The sequence below is a fragment of the Propithecus coquereli genome, unplaced genomic scaffold, assembly GCF_000956105.1.
Source record: "Propithecus coquereli isolate 6110/MARCELLA unplaced genomic scaffold, Pcoq_1.0 Scaffold540, whole genome shotgun sequence".
NCBI classification, from domain to species: domain Eukaryota; kingdom Metazoa; phylum Chordata; class Mammalia; order Primates; family Indriidae; genus Propithecus; species Propithecus coquereli.
Window position 1 is genome coordinate 963,560 of NW_012151286.1, and position 10,894 is coordinate 974,453.

General features: G+C 54.8%; 1 pseudogene across 1 annotated transcript in view; it reads right to left on the reverse strand.

Moving 5' to 3' along the window:
- Positions 1–1,432, reverse strand: part of LOC105820861 — a 5,830-nt pseudogene extending 4,398 nt beyond the window's left edge. Inside the window, exon 1 of the transcript XR_001138026.1 lies at positions 1,386–1,432. The product of XR_001138026.1 is annotated as an actin, cytoplasmic 3-like (transcript). The remainder of the gene's footprint in view (positions 1–1,385) is intronic.
- Positions 1,433–10,894: the final 9,462 nt, after the last annotated feature.

Here is a 10,894-nt window from a genome sequence, read left to right on the forward strand (position 1 = left end):
GAAACTCGAATGCATTATTCTGAGTGAAAGAAGCCAGGCACAAAAGAGCACATATCATATGATTTACACGGAATGTCCAAAAAGGCAAAGGCATAGAGATAGAAAGCAGCTTCGTGGTTGCCAGGGGGTGGGGGAGGGCAGAAGGGGAAGTGCCTGCTTGTTGGGTACAGAGTTTTATTTGAGGGTGATAAAAATGTCCTGCAACTAAATCAATGGCTGCACAACACTGGGGATATACTAAATGACACTCAATTGTGTACTTTAAAATGGTGAAATTTCACTAAGTAGTAAATATGATTCAACTACAATAAAAATGATTTGGCCGGGCACGATGGCTCACGCCTGTAATCCCAGCACTCTGGGAGGCCGCAGCGGGAGGATCCCTTGAGCTCAAGAGTTCGAGACCAGCCTGAGCAACAGTGAGAGCCCGTCTCTACTAAAAATAGAAAAACTTAGCCAGGCATGGTGGTGCGCACCTGCAGTCCCAGGGACGATGATGGTAACAGCCAAGGGCGGGCTAGTGGCCTGGCCTTTACAAACAGGATCTCATTTTATCTTTTTCATATCCCCCTAATGGCCCTGCTTGACAAATAAGGAAGCAGGAGCTCCAAGTGGTTAAGCGGCTCGGAGGTCACACAGAGACGGGGAAGTGGCAGGGCTCACGTGCAGCCCCAGTCTGAGCACAGAGTTCTGCCCCTGGGACTCAGCCACTTTCCTGGCACGTCAGGCTGCCCCGGAGCCCGGGTCCCCATTTGCGTGTCTGTCTGAGGAGCCCCAAAGGTGGGGCAGACACTGTTCAGGGACCTTACCTTTATCTTAAAGCCAACTCCCTCCTCCCCAACCCCTCTAAAACAGGATCCACGGAGGTGGATTCTGCTAAATGCAGATACGAGGTACCGGAGCCCGTCAATGTTTCTGGGCCACTAGGGGGCGCTGGCGACGCTGCTCTACCTTTTGTACAAAATTCCCGCAGCTAAGTAAGTGGTTTGGGGTGGGGACCCAGGTCCAGCTCAGCTCCTGCTCTGCGTGACCTTGGGCTTCAGGTCACCTTTCTGTAAGAGAGGATTGTGTACTTTAAAATGATAAAAATGGTGAAATCTCACTAAGTAGTAAACATGATTCAACTACAATAAAAATGATTTGGCCGGGCACGATGGCTCACGCCTGTAATCCCAGCACTCCGGGAGGCCGCAGCAGGAGGATCCTAGACCAACGTCACAAGAGATAGAAGATGGCAAAAGCGTCTTGAGAGGTTAAAAGAGATATTAATATTATCCTTAATAAATCAGCAATAATTCGGTGAGATCAGACTGCCATAAAATAGATTTCATCACCATATAACTGTTATTCATAGTGGCTTAAAATGCAGGATTTGGAGTGGAGCAGACCCAGGATCAAACCCCAGCTCTGCTGAGGCCTTTTGAAGCCACATGAGCTGTCCCCGCCACTTCCACGTCTGTTCAGTGGGTACAATAGTAACCACCTCGAGGAGGGGCTTTGCGGATGAAACCAGGGAATGCATGTAAACTCTCAGCGCAGTGCCTGCCACACAGCACGTGCTGGGTGCACGGTAGCTGCTTTTACAGTGTCGTATTCTGTGTGCTCAAGCCGGGACCCTGGCAAGAGGCTGGTGTGGGTAGAGGGCCAGAGAATCTGAGTGTGTCCCAGTGACCGCCCTGCCTCTGTTCCCTGCCCTCCGGTCCTTGACCAAGCCCCCTGCAGTACAGATCCTCCATCGTGCCCACCCCTGAGACCCCAGACCCGACTCCTTCCCCTGCGTTCAGGGCCCTCCCAGGCCTGGCTGGGGCCACCTTGGAAGCTGAGCCACTTACTACCCTCCAACCCCCGCCCCCCCATGGCATCTCACGGAAGCCCTCTGCATGAGTTTCCTATTTTCCGCTGTAACAAATTACCACAAGTTGAGTAGCTCAAAACTACACAAGTTTATTGTGTTGCAGTTAAACAGGCTAAAAGTCCACCACGGATCTCCCTGGGCTAAAGTCAAGGAGTCAGCAGAACTGGTTCCTTCTGGAGGCTCCGGGGAGAATCGTTCCCTTGGCCTTTCCGGCTTCTAGAGGCCGCTCCTGGGCCATAGCTGGCGGCCCCTGCCCCAAGTCCGTGCCAGCGAGGTCGTGTGTCTCTGGCCACTCTTCCCTAGTCACACCTCCCCGCTCTCCTCTTTCACCTGCTGTCCCACTTTCAACACCCTTGTGATGACACTGGGACCACCCCCACCCCCGACCCCACAGCCCCCAGCCTCCTGGGCCCATGATGGGCCCATGACACCTTCCTTACTGGGCACCGAGAGCAGCCACCTGTCCATCGTCAGCAGCCAGGAAGAGCAGGTGGAAGCCAAGGCCACCTACACCTCTATTCAGAACGTGTCTGTGAACTTCGAGGGGACCCTGAAGTACGGCTACGCGGCTGCCGGGGGTAAGCGTTCCCGCCCAGCCGACACGACACTCCCCGGCCCTCTCTGGGCTGGAGGGCGCAGTGAGGGTCCTAGGTCCTTGGCTGTTTGCAGGTTAAGCAGTGAGCAGTCTGTCGACTTCGAGATCAACTCCGCCATTGACCCCCATGTCAACACACAGCTGAGTGGGGGATGGACACACTTGTAGCTCTGACTCGGGCAGGGCAAAGGCAATATATGCAAACCTAAACATTGGTAGCCCGGTAATATTCTGAAATAATAAAAAAAAAAAAGCCACACAGCTGAGTATGTGTCCAGCGTCCTCTGGGGAGGAAGGGAGGCTGGACTCTGGGGGTGGGAGGGTGGCCTCAGCAGAGGGGCGGGGTTCTGAGGCCACCCAAAGAGGGCCTGGGAAGTTTGCAGGGTCGGGGAGCCCAGAGCTGCCCAGCAGCACGTGGCTACTACGCAGTAGCTGAGGCTGCCCTGATGTAGTGTTGGGGTCGCTCTGCAGCCTGCGACTCTGGCGGTGTGCGCACCAGTGCCCCGACTGCTACCTGTCTTTCCATACGCTGCTCGTGGACGTCCAAGGGGGGCGTGAGTAAGTACACCACCTCTGTGGCCCCCTTGCCAGCACATGCCCCATCCCGTGAGTGCGCCCACAGCCCCTCCAGGGTCAACCCCACCCAGGGCGTGACTGTGGGCAGCCAAACCTGGGGGAGCGATAGTTTCAGTGGGGTCCTTTCCTACCCCTCCCCATCAATACACCCTCAAAGGCTGGAAAAAACAGTAGCAGCGGTTGAGAACTTGCCATGTGCCAAGCCTTTTACATGAATTAATTAATTTAATCCTCACAATCCAACCGTAGGAGACAGATTCTGTTATTATCCTGCTTCTTACATATGGGTAAACTGAGGCACGGAGCAGTTAGGAGGAAAAGAAAAACTCATATCTATCATCCCAGGCATCACACTAACTCACAGTTAAAACCTTAGCCAAGCTACATAACTTGCTGAGGACACTCAGCCCGCCACTGGGGGATGGCAGCAGGATTCGAACCAGCGTCTTCTGACCCCAGAACCCAAGCTCCTGGATACCTTCTAGGGTGAGGCTCTTTGTCTTGGCCAAACCTCTCCTTTAAGGAACTGTAAATAGCCCCGTTGCACAGAGGAAGAAACTGAGGCCCAATTCACACAACCAATGGCAAACCTGGAGGGCTTGGTGGGTGGGGCCTGGGGAAGAGCCCTGGATTCAGGCATTTCTCTGCCCCTTGGAGCAGGTGGACACGTGTGTGTGACAGCTGTGGGCGTCACGGGAACTGGGCCCTTCTGAAGAATGCTGGGATGGTATCATGGTTCACGCTTGGGCCTGGGGCTCGCTCTGAGGCTCAGCATTCTCAGCTGTGAAATGGGAGTAATAATTCCTCCTTCCTGAGCTGTACGAGGACTCCGAGGCTAGCAGAGCCCTGAACGGTTCCCGGCACGCAGGAGGCGCTCAGTGGACACACAGGACTGGTCGGGGGGGGGGGGTCCCTGTAGCGCTTGCTGCCCTCAAGCCTGAGTGGATCAAGGCGCTGTTTACAAACTTCATCTCCTTCACCCTGAAGCTGGTCCTGAAGCGAGGCCGGCTGACCGACAAATTTAAGGAAAAAACTTGCAGTTTTCAGAGCTCGTTTGATCTTCTAATTGTAAATGAGAGTGAAGATCAGTATTATCCCCGATGCTCGTTTGTATAGCGTCAGTATTTCCTAACACCTTCAAAACTAAAGAGAAAAGCAGTGTAAGCACGCTGTGGAAAATAGAGAAAAGTATTAAGAAGGCCTCATTCTCTTTAACTTTTGTATTATTTTATTCCTTTTGGCCTTCTCCTGTGAATATGGACGTATTATATTTTATTTACTTATTTTTTGTTATTTAAGAATCTGAAAAATTCAGCATACTTGTTGAAGAAAAAAAATTATTCAACGACATTTGTGAAAGCGCGGTAAGGAAGGCTTTATTCAGGACCGTCGTGATAGGGGTGGGGACCGCTGCAGTGGGGTCTTGCAGTGACGGGGACAGACTGGACTCACACTGAACACAGCAGGGGCCAGTGGGGATTTACAGCCACGGAGCGGGGTGGGGTCAGTGGGTGGAAAATGACTAAGAGGAAACCACAGGGGTAAGGGGCATTCTGGCTAAACCGACCCAACCAGGATTCTTGCTGCAGTCAGGCCAAGGTGAGCAGACGCCCCCTGGGGGAAGGTGGAGGATGAGGAACCCAACCAGATATCAAGGGAGATCAAATATTGAGGCGGGGGCGGTTCTTGCCAAACTGACTTAGCAGAGTTCTTACTAAAACTGGATTCACAAGGAAGTGCACAAATGTCCCAGGAGAAGGTTCGGGAGCCCTGACTGAACAAAGTTTGGTCAAGCAAAGCGTCTTTGTCATACTATAACAAACACCTGTTAAACTCTTACCTGCTACCCAGCCCCCACCGCCTGGAATGTCCCGTTTCATTCCAAAGAGCTTCATCCCCCCAATCTTTCCTAGGTGTCTGCTCTTGTTTCTGGTTTGGGAAGACTTCCCCTCTTGCTCTCAAGTCTGGCTGTGGACATGTTTGTTTAGAAATCTGTGTTAACCGGGATGTCCGTGTGTTGGAGCTGAAGGGAGCGCTTCCAGGAGGGAGCTTTGGCTGGGTCCCAAGGGGCAGGGACAGAGCCATAGGAAGGTGCCCTGGCCGAGGGAAACGTAACAAGGGCGTGAGGAGGGCAAGACCAGTGTGGCTGGGGCGGGGGTTGTTTTGGGGTGAAGGTGTTGCAGGTCAGGCCAACAGGTATGTAGAGACCACCTCGTGGAGGCTTGAAGACCAGTTGAGGAGGAAGCAGAACCCACAGAAGGCTTTGAGGTGGGGGCAGGGAGGAGATGGCACGGTTGGTTCCAGTGTAGGACCGTGGGATTGGGGAGGCATCAGACTGAGTCCTGGCTAAAGTGACAGGGAGCAGGAGCCCTCAAAGTCAGCTGGGCCCACCCCTTCTCTGTACAGAGGGAGCTCCAGAGGCCTGGAGCCAACAGGACACTCGGTCAAGGTCACACATGACATTCGTGTTAAAGCCTATAGTTTCTGCACCCCCAGCAATTCATTCATTCATTCATTCATTCATTCATTTTCAATAATATCTGTTGGCTTTTTCTCTGAGCCAGGCCCATATAGTTCCTGATATCATGAAGCTAATAGGCTAACGGGCAGAGATAGACTATAACTAACTAGCCAAACAAAAGACTATGTAACCACTAATTGTGCCTGAGACTGTAAAAATAAAAATCAGTGGTCGGGGAAGCAGGTGCTTATACAACCGATAGCTCAAAATCAAGAGCTAGTGCCATGGGCTTAGTGCACAGTCTTCTGGATCCATCCCCAGAGTTTCTGGTTTGGTAGGTCTGGGGTGGGGCATTTCTAACATAGTCCCCTCCCGCGTGACGCTGATGCTGCCAGTCCAGGGACCACGCTCGGAGTAGCACCACTGTAGTGTATTCGGTCTCTAGAATGTAAAAATGCAGATCGATCCAACCTCCAGCACAGGAAGCCTGACGATGGTTCATTTTGGGGTGGAGGAAGTGAGCCACACAGCAAAGTCCTGAACCACGCTTGCTTCTGACCAATCAAGAAGAAGCAACTGGGAATAGGGATAAATCAGAAACCAGGAGGGGAAGTGCCCACGTGACTCCCCAGGTCCTAACCCTAAAGCCGCAGGTGCTGAGGAACTTCCCTGGGTTTTCAGAGGACCGACAGCCAGGCCTGACCCACTTCCCAGCTGGGCCTGCTTGTCTGATTGCTCACGTGACTGGGTATTGGTGGGGAAACATGGCTCCTTCCCTCCGGGGCTTAAGGCCTGACTGCGGGGAAATAAGACCCTACCTAGACAGAGGAGGAAGAGACACGAGGAAGAACAGAGGGAGGAAGGCCCAGCAGGAGGAAGGCACTGGCAGCTGGAATGCCAAATGTCAAGAGTGCTCCCAAGGGCCCCTACGGAGGGCCGCGCACATTAGCAGCACTCGGCCCTGCTCCTGGAGGTTTTCTCAGGGCTGTTACAGGAAGGGGCCCAACAGAAGATCAAATTCTCATCTCCGTGATTTCAGAATCACGCCAAAGACTGTTTCCAACTTGACCGAGGTAAGTGCTCTTGGGTAGACTGGGAGAAATGAGCCAGGGAGGACCTTATGCCTTAAAGAAAGCAGACGGAGGGCCCGAAAGGAAATCAGGAAACGGGACCAAAAGAAATTAGACCAGATGATCCCTTTGTGTCTCTCGTGACCCTTCTCCCTGCGTGTCGGCTGGGAGAGCCCTTGTATTGCGGAAATGGGATCGCGGTGGTAGGGACTGGCACTGGGGGAAGAGCTAGCCACGTGGCCCCAGGGACCTTGATTTCCCCTCTGTAGAATGGGCTGACAATCCTAGCCCTCCCCAGGGCCTAGGAGGGACCACTCCGGGGCAGGCACCCTCTAGAGGGGAGGAGGAGGAGGTGGGTTGGGATGTTTTCTTCATGGATGGATATGTGGATGAATGCTGGCCCGGGCTGTGCGGCCATCTGCCCCGTGGGTCACTCCCAGGGACCGCTCGCCATGGGCCTCTGACTGGCAGAGTCCATCCAGAGCTTCCTGCGGTCAACGATCACCACATGGGCATCCCTGAGGTCACGTCTCGTAAGTGTGGTCTGGAGGGGAGGCTGGGGGACGCCAAGCCTGGCAGAGGCTCTCACTTCACCTTGTAGGCCCCTCCCAGGCAGAGCTCCAAGGGCCTGTGACTCCCCGGACTTAGCAGTCTCAGGTCCCTTCCCCCCAAGACCTCCCTCCCTGCTGGTGGCAATGCATGCCCAGAGTCACTTCCCTGTTTACTGCAGAATCTTATCTCTGCCACCCCACAGGATGGCTCAACCCACCGTCAGGACACAGGCCTCCTATTGGCAACCTGATGGGGCAGAAACAGCCCTGCGCTGGGAGGTCGAGACCTAGCTCTAGCCTAGCCCCAAGCCTCAGTTTCCCTTTCTATAAAACGAGAGCTTTGAACATGATGATTCCCAAATTCCCCTTGACCTTGACATTGTAGGCTATTTGGAGACTCTAGTGGTGGAATGAATCTCAGACACCATAACAGGGGTGTGCCAGGGGTACTTTAGACGAGGCTCTGCTGATGGCTTTCTGTTTCCTTCCCCACAGAGTATGTTAAGCTGAATGTGGCTTCATTTTGAATATCTGCTTGTCCATGTGGCTTTGGTAAAGAGGAAGGAGTGAAAACTGGAATTTTCCTGGCTGGGCATCCTGGCCTCATTTCCCCATCTGTTAAAACCATGGGATGGATTAACTGTGTTCCTGCTCCCCCCAGAGAGAGACCACTCTGCTTGGTTGCAAAGAAAAATTTGAGAGCCTCCATGGGGTGAGAAATGACCTCCAGGGTGTGCCTGAGGAGTGACAGCCGCTCCCTAAGCTTCCTCCCGAGCAGGGCAGATCAGCTAACTGTAGCTTTTGTCGCCACTGGGGGATGGGAGGGCACACGTTTGGAACAGAGTGGAATTTCTTGGGGCAGCAGAGTGACAAGTCCTGCCACCAGGCAACCTGTGCTGTTCCCATTCCCGGAAGCACTTGCCGTCTCTTCTAAATCCAGGCGAAACAATGTTTATGGAACGTTGGTCCAAAGGGGCCTTTAATATGTCCCGCTGACCAGGGTGCCTGGAGCCTCAGGCCTCGGGCTGGCCCTGTGCCCCAAGAAGGGCTGGCTGGGGCTCCCGCCCCTACCCCAGGGCTCGAGGTGGTGTTTGCAGCCTTCATGAACAGCAAAGGCCTGGACCTCTTCAAAATCATCAACCCTGAGGTTATCACTCGTGATGTGAGTGCAAAGCCGCCCACCAGCCCATCTCTTGGGGAGAGAAGCTCAGACAGCGTTTCTGGGGTGACTTGTGGCTGTTGGGGAGACAGGCAGAGGGCCTTCACCAGCTCACTCCAGGCGGCCTAGGAGTCAGCCCAGCCTGCCCCTCTCCCCTCCCGCCCTTCCTTCTAGAGCTTCCTGCTGCTGCAGGTGGACTTTGGCTCCCGGAGCACGGGCTGGTGGATTCCCCCAGAGCGTGAGCTAGAAGGCTCCAAAGAGGCTGGGATGGAGCTCGACCCAGAAGGCTCGCAGCCGGAACCCTGGCGTCTCCTGCGTCGTGCTGGGGGTCAGGCTGGGAGCAGGGGGACCTGAGACTGGCTCCCAATTCCTCCCTATCCTAAAGGCCCGTTGGGGTTAAAATACTGCACTCAAGAGCTGAAGGGTACTTACTCTGCGGCCGGGGGTACCGGGGAGGGGAGGGGTGGGGAGAGGAGAAGGGACATGTCTCATCACCCCTGCTCCTTTGCTGGACAAATCCAACAAACTGAGCCCTGACAGTTCACTGCTTTCCGCTCTCCCAAGGCAGCTGCCCTCAAACCCTCCGAGCTCCCCAGTGCCTGGAGGACAAAATCCAAAACCGTTTCCTTGGGACTGAAGGTTCTCCCTGATCGGGCCCCTGAATACCTTCCAAACTCATCTCCCATAACCCACCAGTCTCAGCCAGCGCCTTCTGTTCCTGCCACACTGGTGCTGCCCCCTTTGTAGGACAGTCCTAACAAGCCCTTCCCTGGCAGGCCCCCTCCAGGCAGCCTTCCAGAGCCTCTCCCAGCCTCCAAGGCTAGATCAAGGCCCAGCCTCTCTGGGGGTCTGTGCCGATCACCCACACCCTCCAGCACTTCCTTCCGAGTTCACGACGCTGACACACCTGTGCACCACTGACGGGCCTTATCTCAGCGGGCTTGAGGCTCTGACGCCAGGTGACTAAGACATACCTGAGTGGGCAAGAAGTGGGATGCCCCTTCAGATGTGGAAATCTTGAAGGGATGGCACCATGTTCTGAGCCAGGTCCTTCCAAATCCTCCCGTGTCCCCTCCGAGTGCTTTCTTAGGCCTGTTTCTCTTCCTCCCTCAGGGCCCAAAGCAAGGGTCTGAGTCACTAAGCAGACAGGCGCACTGACAGGGCTGAGCAGGCAGCGCTCAGAGGGCCCCTGGCAGAAAGAGTCAAGGCCATCTCCTCCGTCCCTGAGTCAAATGTGGAAATTCCAGGCCTTGGGGATATTAACCTCTGGGCTGGTGACACCAGTTAGGAGCCACTCTCCACCCAGGCGTGCTCCCTAAAGGGGGCTGGGAAGGCCCTCCCTTCACGCCACAATGACAAAATCAAGATAACTTGACAGCTCTGGGCAGTTCCTTCCTTGAACGGAAACTATCTCCATCACAAGGGACAGACAGAGAAGTCACTGGCATCTTGTCCCTTGTACACCCCAGTCCAGCTGGGACCCCAGAAGACACCAGGGCTCATTTTCCGCTCCAGAAAGGAAGGTAGGTACATCCTCCAGCTTCCTGCACCATCCTTGGAGAGCATCTCCCCAGGTCTAAGCTGGGAGGTCACTTACATGTCACTGTACCATCCAAGGAGTACACTTAGCAGACGGAGATACGGCATCCCCGAGGGCCAGAGGCTTACCAGAATAGGACAGATCAGGCCCCTCTCCCAAATCCTGCCCCCACCCCCATACAACGCTAGAAGCTCTGACCTAGATCTAACCCGAAAAGATCAGTACGTCCCCCGGCCTCAGTGGGGTCCTGGCCCCACCCAGATCAGTCAAGCTCTGTTCCCAGGAGATGGCTCTACCTGCTGCTTCCTGCAGGGAGAAAACAAGGGCTTCCCACGGCCAAGGCCCTGTGGAATCACATCCTGCCACCTGGGACCAGACCTCAGGCAAATGGGGAGTGTCAGGGCCTTCAGACCTGGGTCTCATTTCAGCACCTGTGTTACTAGTCCTGCCACCCTGGGTCCCTCTGTGCTGCCATTCCCTCCTCTGTGAAGTGGGGTGATAGCAATACCTTCTGCACAGGGCTCCGGCAAGGACTGGGTTAGCCTAGGGTTAGGGTTAGGGTTAGGGTTAGGGTTAGAGTTCCCATGGTGGCCAAGAGCAGGGGCTCTGGAGCTGGCCTGCCTGGATCCACATCTCACTCCTCCACCTCTCGCTGCGTAACCTGGGCATGTTATTTAGCCCCTGTCTGCCTCCCTCCCCTCCCCTGTAAAAAGGGAGATCACAGAGTTGCCGTGAAGATTAAAGGAGAAAGCACACGCACCTGGAACGGGGTCTGGCACGTCCTAAGCACTCCGTGAACCCCAGCTCATTGTGCTTCACGCAGACGAGGAACTTGGCACACAGACAGGCCCGGCCGATGTGGTCTCACTCCATCCTCCAGGTCCCCGGACTCAGTTCCCCACCCGCCTCCTGTGTTCTCTCTGCTGTCAACCTTTCCTCTCACATCTCAAGTTTCCCACCCAAAAGTCCAAACACTCAAGATTCCCTCTGAGGCCGGGCGCGGTGGCTCACACCTGTAATCCTAGCTCTCTGGGAGGCCGAGGCGGGTGGATTGTTTGAGCTCAGGAGTTCGAGACCAGCCTGAGCA